Source organism: Abrus precatorius, unplaced genomic scaffold, assembly GCF_003935025.1.
Source record: "Abrus precatorius isolate BTA unplaced genomic scaffold, Abrus_2018 Scaffold2, whole genome shotgun sequence".
NCBI classification, from domain to species: Eukaryota; Viridiplantae; Streptophyta; class Magnoliopsida; order Fabales; family Fabaceae; genus Abrus; species Abrus precatorius.
In genome coordinates this window covers 14,275,463-14,287,374 of record NW_020874362.1, presented here as the reverse complement: position 1 = coordinate 14,287,374, position 11,912 = coordinate 14,275,463, and the positions used below count along the sequence as shown (strand labels likewise).

The following is an 11,912-nucleotide window of genomic DNA, read 5'->3' as shown; positions in this document are numbered from 1 at the left end:
CACACACTAGAAGTGGCAGAAAATGCTCAGTGCCTTAGGTCTAGAGTTTTTAAAGATCTTCCTATCTATAGGACCCACTTCCCACAGCCAGCAGCAGCTGCAGAAGAAGAAGAGGATGATTTGGAGGAGGATACCTTAGATAAGGAGTATGCAGAAGAATAGTTTAGGCATTTTAATTTTTGTCATGTAGTTGATTTGTGTAAACAGTTTGTAATTATGCTTGAAACTAATTTTGATCAACAATTATGCTTTAAATATCCACTAATTTTGAGTTTATTTGACTTTTGCTTGATAATTGATGAATAATTATGATGTTTTGTGCAGACCATGATCTCAAAAATCCTTAACAAGGAGCACATGGAATTCTGAAATATGGAAAGCTACCATGAAAGAGGGGTTGAATTCTATACCTCTATTTTTATGTGTTCAACTTTATTTCTACATAAAATTTTCAGAAAACAGAAAAATATTAGATTAGATTTTGTTTACCTTTGAATTAACTCTGATTTCCACTTGATTGAAATTCTAATTGTTGAATTATATAAGTTGTTTTTCCCATTCTTAACATGATTGTCATACTTTTATTTTTAAAATAAGGAAGTCTTGCCATTTTATTCATGCAAATTTTTGAAGTAAATTGTGAACTGAATTGATGAATATTATCATTTTACTTCCTTGGTGAGACTTGAACCTTTATATTTTTGATGTGTGACTAATCTCAAATTTTGATACACTTTCTAGAATTTGCTTTGTTTCTTAACTAAATATGCAGTTTTACAGTAATCACATAAAGGATGGAGGCCATTGTTCAATTACACCTAGTTAGCCAAATAAACCTTCTTTCTTTCTTGCATATCTTAGTTTAACCCCTTTGTGCTGATAGCCTTTCTTTGATCAACCTCAATCCAAGCTTTCCTAGAAAAACCAACCTATTCAAATGGAAAGAGGCAAATTGAGTTTAGTCAAAGATAAGTTTTAAAACTAAGTTTGGGGTGGTATCACGTTTCTATTGCATTACTTGAGGACAAGTGATGGTCATATTTTAGTACATCTTTCTCTCCATCTTTTTGGTTTAATTGACCTTCATTAGTATACTATTTTGATGTGTTAGTTTAGATTTGTGTTAGTAAGTCATTTAGGATTTAAATTCAAATCTTTCTTAATTCCTGCCATAATTTCTTATTTTGATACAGTTTCTTGCAAAGACCATATCTGGAGCTACACTACTCGGAATTAGACAAAATTTGTGTCCCTGGAAAGATAAGACAGATATCTACAACTTCTCTATTGGGAGAAAAGCCCAGTTTGAGCATCTTCAGGTCCAAAATTGTGTCACAATGTTGCGGCCCTGCACTAAAATTTTCAGAATTTGATTGTATTGTTGATTTTACTTAGTTAGGTGTTTAGGAACCTCATTAGGGAATTGGGCCTTAATTAAGCCCAATTATTTTGTCTTTAAATAGAGGTTATGACTTCATGTACGAATCCTTGTTTTTTTTCCCTCGATTTTGTTTTAGGATTCAAAAAGTCTCTATTTTAAATTCTTTCTTCTCCTCTCTTTTATTTTCGTCTCTCTACCTTTCATCTTTTTATATTTTCTGGTTTTGGCTGAAGCAAGCATGATTATGAAGTAAGGCTAATCCATCAATCGGTTCAAGGTTTCAAGAACTATATTGCATTTGAGTTTCGGATTAGGTTCTATTGAATTCTCTCTCTTCATCCTCTTTTCTGATTAGGATAATTATGTTTTTTCATGATATTGAATTTTCATTTGCATTCTCAATAGAGAATGAGAATTTCATATTTGAAATAAATGAATTCACCTAATTCAATCAATCAATTGTTCTGAATTTTGTTAGAGCATTGAATTTGCGATTGCAGTTCTTGTTTTGATGGAATTCATAATCTAGATTTAGATTTCAGATTGTTAATGTCGTATTGAATTAGTGTTAATTGGAAATTCGTTGGAATTGTATTCGTGTAACAATAAGAATTGCGTTGTAGTGATTGAGATCTTGATTTGGTTGAACTTCATATTTCATTGGAATTATTCTTTGTTTTTTTCTTTTCTGTTGTTTACAATTTAATTCAAAACAATCCTTCCCTAAGCTAATATGAAACTGTATGATGGAACCATAAACAAAATGCATTTTATGTCCTTGTGAGATGACCTAGGTTTACTCCTTCTATTACAAAATTATTAAGAAAATCTAGTTTGTTTGATACCATTGCGACGTGGTTATCAACAAGCAATGTTCTAAGTTTTGGGTGGAGGATGGAAAGAAAATAACAAAGTTAGAAAATTCATACATAGAAAATAAATAAAATTATGAAAAGGAAACAAAAAGCTGCAATAGAAAAGTTAATAAAAAAAAGGAAGAAAAAGAAAGTAGCAAATCAAAAAAGGAAAGAAAAATTGGTGAATCATTCTGCAGAATTGAAAGTGTTTTGATTTGATTGTATTTAATGCATAATAGAAATAGATGATGCAGTCCTATGCTAAGTTTAGAGCTGATCTACTCAAATTGCACCTTTTTTTGTTTGGAATCATCTGCATTGCTTTCTTTAATTCATTGAACTCACACCCGTCCTTAAGCCTCAATATTACCTGAAAAAAGTCCCCTTAATATGTGATTAATTGTAAATTTGCATAGGAGGTCGAGAATATAGGCAAGCCTATGGCAGAGTTTGATGAATTTGGTGATGCTGAGAGCAAACACAAAACTAAACACTGATTGAGTTACAGAGAAACACTTTCTGAGAGCTGTGATAATATTTCTTAACTCTGTTTTGCATGCAGCTTTGATGATTTGCTTGACTGAAATGTATGAGATTTTGCAGCAAAAAGATGATTCAAGTGTGATTGTCATGATGAATAAGTGGTGAATAACTTAGTAAGAAAATAATTAGAATATATTAAAGTGGAATGAATTTTGAAAATCTGAATTGTTCTGATATGTAAAAAGTTTTTCATTATGGATTTCAACTGATGATAAATCCATATTTTACTAGCATTTTCCCTTAGTTTTAATACATTTGATAGAGAAAACATGTTAGAAATAGCTGAAGAACTCATAAAAATAATAGAATGTTCAAAGTTTTTTTTAATACATAGTTGTTTAGATTTTATAAATTTTCTGTAGCAATTAATGATTCAATCATGTTTTTGTAGGAAATTCTGAGCTAAGTTCATAAGGCTGAAAGATCAAGAGAAAGATAGAAGAAAAGTAGCAAGAGTTTACCATTATCACTTTTGTTCACAAAAGTGATTGTTCCAGAGAGCTCTCAAGCATAGCAAGGTACGCATTATCACTTTTGTTCAGAAAAGTGATTGTTCTAGAGAAGCCTCTAGGAAAGCAAGTTGCGTGTTATCACTTTCGTTCACAAAAGTGATCGTTCCAGAGAAACCTCTAGGAAAACAAGTTGCACGTTATCACTTTTGTTCCAGAGAGCGCTAGGAAACCCTTCCTTTGAGTCCTACGAGTCAGCTACAAGGAGTTTCAGTAGCCCAAGATGAGTTTTGGACTAAATTGGAAGTTGGGCCAAAAGGCACCAGGAAGTGCCAAGAAGAAAGAGACCGATGAGGAACCCTTTCTTTAAGTCGTAAGAGTCAGTCCAAGGAGTTTCAAAAGCCCAAGATGACATTTGACGCGTTCCTTAACCGCTAAGGAAGAAGGGACCAAAATGAGACCCAAATTTGAAGTTGGGCCAAAAGGCGCCACGAAGCGACAAGAAGGAAGAGAGCAATGGGGAACCTTTACTTGGAATCCTAATAGTCAATTCCAAGGAGTTTCTGCAGCCCAAGATGAGTTTTGGACACGTTTCTTAGCCGCAAAGCAAAAAGGGACCAAAATGAGACCCAAATTGAAAGTTAGGCCAAAAGGCAATAGCAAGCTCCAGGAAGGAAGAGAGCGATGGGGAACCCTTCCTTTGAGTCCTAAGAGTCAGTTCCAAGGAGTTTCAGCAACCCAAGATGAGTTTAAGATGCGTTCCTTAGCAGCAAACCAAAAGGGACCAAAATAAAACCCAAATTGAAACTTGGGCCAAAAGGCGCCAACAAGGGCCAAGAAGCAAGAGAGCAGTGGGGAACCCTTCCTTTAAGTACTTAGAGTCAATTCCAAGGAGTTTCTGCGGACAAAGATGACTTTTGCACGTGTTTCTTAGCCGCTAAGCAAAAAGGGACCAAAATAAGACCCAAATTCGAACTTAGGCCAATAGGAGCAAAGAAGAGCTAGGAGGGGATAGAACGGTAGGGACCCCTTTCTTTGAAGCCTAAGATTCAGTTTGAAGGAGTTTCAGCAGCCCAAGACGAGGTTCGCACATGTTCCTTAGCCGCTAAGCAAAAAGGGACCAAAATAAAACCAAAATTGGAACATGGGCCAATAGGCGCAAGGAAGTGCCAGGAGGGCAGAAAGCGGTGACGAACCCTTCCTTTGAGCCGTAAGAGTCAATTTCAAAGAGTTTTAGCAGCCCAAGACGAGGTTCGCACGTGTTCCTTAGCCGCTAAGCAAAAAGGGACCAAAATAAAACCAAAATTGGAACTTGGGCCAATAGGCGCAAGGAAGTGCCAAGAGGGAAGAGAGCGGTGAGGAACCCTTCCTTTGAGCCATAAGAGTCAATTTAAAAGAGTTTCAGCAGTCCAAGATGAATTTCGCACACATTTCTTAGCCGCTAAGCGAATGGAGACCAAAATAAGACCCAAATTGGAACTTGGGCCAGTAGGCGCCAAGACGCGCCAGTAGTGAAGAGACCGGTGGGGAACCCTTCTTTTCAGTACTAAGAGTCAATTCTAAGGAGTTTTAGTAGCCCAAGATGAGTTTTGGATGCGTTCCTTAGTTGCTAACAAAACGGGACCAAAATGAGACCCAAATTGAAACTCGGGGCAAAAGGCGCCAAGAAGCGCCAAGAGGGAAGAAAGCGGTGAGGAACCCTTCCTTTGAGGCCTAAGAGTCAGTTTCAAGCAATTTCATCAGCCCATGATGAGTTTCGCATGCATTGCTTAGCCGCTAAGCAAAAAGAGCCAAATGAGACCCTCATTTGAACTTGGGCCAATAGGCGCCAAGAAACACCAGGAGAGAAGAGGCGGTGGGAAACCCTTTCTTTGAGTCCTAAGAGTTAAATCCAAGGTGGTTCAGCTGCCCTAGATGAGTTTTGGACATGTTCCTTGGCCACAAAGTAAAAGGGGACCAAAATGAGACCAAAATTGAAACTCGGGCCAAAAGGCGCCTAGAAGCACTAGGATAGAAGAGAGTAGTGGGGAACACTTCCTTTGAGCGTAAGAGTCAATTTCAAGGAGTTTCAGCAACCCAAGACGAGTTTCATACGTGTTCCTTAACCGATAAGCAAAAGGAGATCAAAATAAGACCCAAATTGGAACTTGAGCTAATAGGCGCCAAGATGCGCCAAGGGGGAAGAGAGCGATGGTGAACCCTTTCTTTGAGTACTAAGAGTCAGTTCCAAGGAGTTTCAGCAGCCCATGACTAATTTCAAACGCGTTGCTTAGCCGCTAGGCAAAGGGCGAGAAAAATAAGACCCAAATTGGAACCCGGGCCAGTAGGGACCAGGACGCGCTAGCAGGGAAGCCTTCCTTTGAGTACTAACAGTCAGTTCCAAGGAGTTTCGGCAACCCAAGGTGAGTTTAGGATGCATTGCCTAGCTGCAAAGCAAAAGGGGACCAAAATGAGACCCAAATTAGAAGTTGAGCCAAAAGGCGCCAGGAAGCGCTAGAAGAGAAGAGAGCAGTGAGAACACTTCCTTTGAGTACTAAGAGTCAGTTCTAAGCAGTTTTAGCAGTCCAAGTTGAGTTTTGGACACGTTCCTTAGCCGCAAAGCAAAAGGGGACCAAAATGAGACCAAAATTGGAAGTTGGGCCAAAAGGCACCAGGAAGAGCAGTGGGGAAGAGAGCGGTGAGGAACACTTCCTTTAAGGCCTAAGAGAAAGTTGCAAGGAGTTTTAGCAGCCTATGAAGATTTTTCACGCGTTCCTTAGTCGCTAAGCAAAAAGGGACCAAAATGAGACCCAAATGTGAACCTGGGCCAATAGGCCCCAGGACACGCCAGGAGGGAAGAGAGAGGTGGGGACCCCTCTTTTGAGTACTAAGAGTCAGTTTCAAGGAGTTTCAGCAGCCCAAGGTGAGTTTTACTCCCGTTCCTTAGCTGCTAACAAAAGGGGACCAAAATCAGACTCAAAAGTCTTTGCCAGGAAGCGCCAAGAGGGAAGAAAGTGATAGGGAACACTTCCTTTGAGGCCTAAGAGTCAGTTTCAAAGAGTTTCAGCAACCCAAGACGAGTTTCGCACGCGTTCCTTAACTGCTACGCAAAAGGGGATCAAAATCAGACCCAACCTTGAACTTGGGCCAATAGGCACTAGTACACGCCAGGAGGGAAGAAAGCGATGAAGAATCCTTCCTTTGAGTCCTAAGAGTCAGCTACAACAAGTTTCAGTAGCCCAAGATGAGTTTTGGAGTAAATTAGAAGTTGGGCCAAAAGGCGCCATGAAGTGCCAAGAAGAAAGAAAGTGGTAGGGAACCTTTCCTTTAAGTCATCAGAGTCAGTCCTAAGGAGTTTCTGCAGCCTAAGATGAGTTTTGGATGGGTTCCTTAGCCGCTAATAGAAAGGGACAAAAATGAGACCCAAATCGAAACTTGGGGCAAAAGGTGCCAAGATGAAAGAGCAGTGGGGACCTTTCCTTTGAGTACTAAGAGTCAGTTTCAAGGAGTTTCTGCAGCCAAAGATGAGTTTCACACGCGTTCCTTATCTGCTAAGCAAAAAGGTACAAAAATAAGATCCAAGGTAGAACTTAGGCCAATAGGAGGTAGGAAGTTCCAGGAGGGGAGAGAGTGGTGGGGAACCCTTCCTTTCAAGCCTAAGACTCAGTTTGAAGGAGTTTTAGCAGCTCAAGACATGTGTCGCACGCTTTCCTTAGCCGCTAAGAAAATAGGGACAAAAATACGAGCAAAATTGGAACTTGGACCAATAGGTGCGAAGAAGTGCAAGGAGGGAAGAGAGTGGTGAGGAACCCTTCCTTTAAGGCATAAGAGTCAGTTTCAAAGAGTTTCAGCAGCCCAAGACAAGTTTCGCACGCGTTCCTTAGCCGCTAAGCGAAAGGAGACCAAAATAAGACCTAAGTTGGAACTTGGGCCAATAGGCACCAAGACGTGCTAGGAGTGAAGAGAGCGGTGGGGAAGCCTTCCTTTGAGTACTAAAAGTCAGTTCCAAGGAGTTTTAATAGCCCAAGATCAGTTTTGGATGCGTTCCTTAGCCACTAACAAAAAGGGACCAAAATGAGACCCAAATTGGAACTTGGGCAAAGGCGCCAGGAAGCGGTAGGAGGGAAGAGAGCAGTGGGGAACCCTTCCTTTGACTACTAAGAGTCAGTTCCAAGGTATTTCAGTAGTGCAAGATGAGTTTTGGATGCGCTTCTTAGCAGCAAACTAAAAGGGGACCAAAATGAGACTCAAATTGGAAGTTGGGCCAAATGGCGCCAGGAAGTGCCAAGAAGGAAGAGAGCGGTGAGGAACCCTTTCTTTGAGTACTAAGAGCCAGTTCTAAGGAGTTTCAACAGTGCAAGATGAGTGTTGGATGAGTTCCTTAGCCGCAAAATAAAAGGAGACCAAAATGAAACCCAAATTAGATGTTTGGCCAAAAGGCGCCAGGAAGTGACAAGAAGGAAGAAAGCAGTGGGGAACCCTTACTTTCAGTTGTAGTAGTCAGTTCCAAGGAGTTTTTGCCGCCCAACACGATTTTTCACCTTTGCCTTAGCCGCTAAGCAGAAAGGGCCAAAATGAGACCCAAATTAGAACTTGGGCGAATAGGTGCTACTAGGAGGGAAGAGAGCGGTGGGAAACCCTTTCTTTGATTCCTCAGAGTCAATTCCAAGGAGGTTCAACAACCTAAGATGAGTTTTGGACACGTTCCTTAGTCGCAAAGCAGAAGGGCACCAAAATGAGACCCAAATTGGAAGTTGGACCAAAAGGCGCCAAGAAGAGCCAGTAAGGAAGAGAGCGGTGGGGAGGACTTCCTTTGAGGCCTAAGAGGCAATTGTAAGGAGTTTCAACAACCCATGAAGATTTTGCACGCGTTCTTTAACTGCTAAGCAAAAAGGGACCAAAATAAGACCAAAATTAGAACTTGGGCCAATAGGTGCCAGGAAGTGCCAGTAGGGAAGAGAGCAGTGGAGAACCCTTTCTTTGAGGCGTAAAAGTCAACTTCAAAGAGTTTCAATAGCCCAAGAAGAGCTTCGCATATGTTCCTTAGCCACTAAGCGAAAGGAGACCAAAATAGGACTCAAATTGGAACTTGGGCCAATAGGCTCCAAGAAGTGCTAGGAGGGAAGAGAGCGGTGAGGAACCGTTCCTTTGAGTACTAAGGGTCAGTTCCAAGGAGTTTCAGTAGCCCAAGATGAGTTTAGGATGTGTTTCTTAGCCGCAAAGCAAAAGGGGACCAAAATGCGACCCAAATTGAAACTTGGACCAAAAGGCACCAAGAAGCTCTAGAAGAGAGGAGAGCGGTGGGGAACCCTTCATTTGAGCCCTAAGATTCAGTTCCAAGGAGGTTCAGCTGCCAAAGATGAGTTTGTTATGCTTTCCTTAGCCATAAAGCAACAGGGGACCGAAATGAGACCCAAATTCTAAGTTGGGCCAAAAGGCATCAGGAAGCACTAGGAGGGAAGAGTGCGGTGAGGAACACTTACTTTGAAGCCTAAAAGTTGGTTTCAATGACTCCTAGCAACCCAAGGCATGTTTCGCACGCGTTCCCTAACCGCTAAGCAAAAGAGGATCGAAATAAGACCCAAATTGAAACTTAGGTCAGTAGGTGCCAGAAGGGAAGAGAGCGGTGGGGAACCCTTCCTTTGAGTAGAATCAGTTCCAAGGAGGTTCACCAGACCAAGATGAGTTTTGCACGCATTACTTAGCCGCTAGGCAAAAGGGGACCAAAATAAGACCTAAATTGAAACTTGGGCGAAAAGGCGCCAACCAACGCCAGAAAGGGAGAGAGTAGTGGGGAACCCTTCCTTTGAAGCCTAAGAATTAGTTTCAAGGAGTTTTAGCTGGCCAAATCGTGTTTTGCACGCATTTATTAGCCGCTAAGCAAAAGGGGACCAAAATAAGACCCAAATTGGAACTTGGGCCAATAGGCGCCAGGAAGTGCCAAGAGAGAAGAGAGCGGTGGGGAACCATTCCTTTGAGTCCTAAGAGTCAATTCCAAGGAGGTTCAGCAGCCCAAGATGAGTTTTGGACGCGTTTCTTCAGTGCAAAACAAAAGGGGACCAAAATGAGACCTAAATTCGAAGTTGCACCAAAAGGCGCCAAGAAGCGCTAATGAATCCATATTTTACTAGTATTTTACAATAGTTTTTAGTGCAACTAATAAAGAAAATATGCTAGAAATAGTAGAAAACCCTTAAAAAAATAATAAAATGTTGCATGTCACTTTTAAACATAGTTATTTTAAAATTCATTGATTTTCTATGTAAAAGGTGACATTTCAAGTATGCTTTTGTAGGGAATTCTGAGCTAAGTTCATGAGGATTGGATGATCAAAGGAAAAATAGAAGAAAAGTAGCAAAAATTAGAGGAAAGAAGTTGATAATTGAAGAACAGCCTCTGAGTGATCACTTTCGCTGGTGAAAGTGATCACTCCAAAACCATAAAATGGAGAAGAGCTTCTGTGTAATCACTTTTACTGGCAAAAGTAATCGTTCCAGAGAGGTTGGAATGGAAGAGCTTCTGCATAATCATTTTTTCTGGAAAAAGTGACCATTTCAGAGAGTCCTCCAAGAAGAGTAGCTGCGCGTGTTCACTATTATCCACAAAAGTGAACACGCGCAAATGGAAATGAAGAATTAGCCTCTGCGTGATTACTATTGCTGGAAACAGTGATCACGCCAGCAGAGCGGGAATTCTATAAAAGGCAGTTAGCTCAGGAATTAAGGGAGTTTTTGGTTCATTTTTTATTTTCCATTTGTTTTTTTTGTTGAGAGAGTCAGAGAGGGAGATTGAGGACGAACACCAAGCTTCATTTCTTGAGGGATCTGATTGGAGATTGGCTTGAAGATGTTTCTTCTTTGTTCATTCTCTTCTCCTCTTCTCTTCTCTTCTCTTTCTGTAATGTTTGCTTAAACTCTTTGTGGTTAAGAATTGTGAATCTGAAATGGAAATGTTGAATTGATTTTGGATCTGAACTTTGAGTTTTGGATTGGATTGAGTTATTGATTCTGCTGTTAAAGTAGTGATTGAATGGAAATTTGATCAACTAATCATAGAGGAACTCTTATCAATGGGAATTGAATTTGTTTCTCAAATCTGAATTAATTGCCAAGGTTATTGGTTTCTTAGGGATAAGATATCTTAATCTTGCAATCTTTTGGTTTCTCAAACTTAATGAAACATTTGATTGGATTAGATCTAAGGGATTAGAGTGATTTGATTAGATGTTAGATTCATTGAGGCAAGGGATTGTCCTTTGATTAATATAATGTGAAACTGATTGTCATTCCATCTAAATGCTTGAAAGTTCAGAACTTTATTGATTCAATGTTGAAGTTTTGGTGAAACAATTTCTTAACTACTCTTTCTACATCTGTTTACTATACACTTTTGTACTAAATGTTCTGTTTTAGTTTCTAATTTCATTTTTGATATATTCATACCAAATCCATCTGAAATCTGTAAAGCTCAACTAATTGTGATCTTGTGAAGTGGTAATTGAGAACTTTATTCCCTGAGGACAATACTTGGAACTCAATTTGATTCTAAGATTTTTTATAACTTGCTACAACAACACTAGTACACTTGCTACTCAGTTTACTTTCACTGCAACAGCAGTTGTAAAAGTAACAAGTTTTTGGCACCGTTGCCGGGAAATAATTTGTTTCAATATCATTAGTAACAGGAAAATAACTAGATTGAACATTTGTTTCTTTAAATTTTCTGCAAATTTTACATTACATGTGCAGTTTTCTGTTTTCATTATACTATATCTGTATTTAGTTGTATATGCGTGGCAAAAACAAAAATAAATCTACTCTTGTCTTTGATCCTGACATTTATAGAACTCTTAGAAGATTAAGAAAAGAGACTAGAGCAGAGAGATCTTTAGGAAGTGACAGTGATCTAGATGTTATACATTCTCTAGAATTTCAAGTTACTCCTTTTGCAAATAGGAAACATTCACCTTTTAGACAACTAACTCCAAAAGTTGAAATGGCAGAACAACATAGAATGAGAACACTAGGAGATTATGCAATTCCAGATATGCAAGGCTATAATTCTTCAATTGTTAGACCAACCATTCAAGCTAATCATTTTGAGATAAAACCAGCCTTACTTCACCTAGTGCAGCAAGACCAATTTTCTGGTGGAATTTCTGATGATCGTAATCTGCATATTTCTAATTTTCTACAGTTGTGTGATACTATAAGGATGAACAGAGTAAGTGAAGATGCTATAAGATTGAGGCTATTTCCATTTTCTTTAAGAGACAAAGCCAAATGTTGGTTACAAGCACAACCTCAGGGAAGTATCACCACTTGGACTGAACTTGTGAATAAATTTCTAACAAAATATTTTCCTCCCTCAAAAGCTGCTAAGCTGAGAGGAGAAATAACATCTTTTGTGCAGCAGGAAGGAGAATTACTTTATGAAGCATGGGAAAGATATAAAGAGTTGCTGAGAAGATGTCCACATCATTGTATTCCAGAATGGATGCAGCTGAAAACTTTTTATAATGAAATGAATGTAGTAACTAGAACTATGATTGATGCAGCTGCAAGAGGATCTTTGAGCATGAAATCCTTGGAAGAAGCCCAAAGAATCATTGAGATGATGGCTTCATCCATGTATCAGAATTCCAACTTGAGGAATACAAGAAGAGGCAATGAATATGAAGCAAATATGATGCGCGTTATCACT

The 11,912-nt window shown here is 39.4% G+C and overlaps 1 non-coding gene across 1 annotated transcript; it reads right to left on the bottom strand.

Annotated features, from left to right (window-relative positions):
• Positions 1-11,588: 11,588 nt before the first annotated feature.
• LOC113860271 lies at positions 11,589-11,695 on the bottom strand. The gene has a single exon (XR_003503727.1). It is a non-coding gene; the product is annotated as a small nucleolar RNA R71 (small nucleolar RNA).
• Between the last annotated feature and the right edge of the window lie 217 nt (positions 11,696-11,912).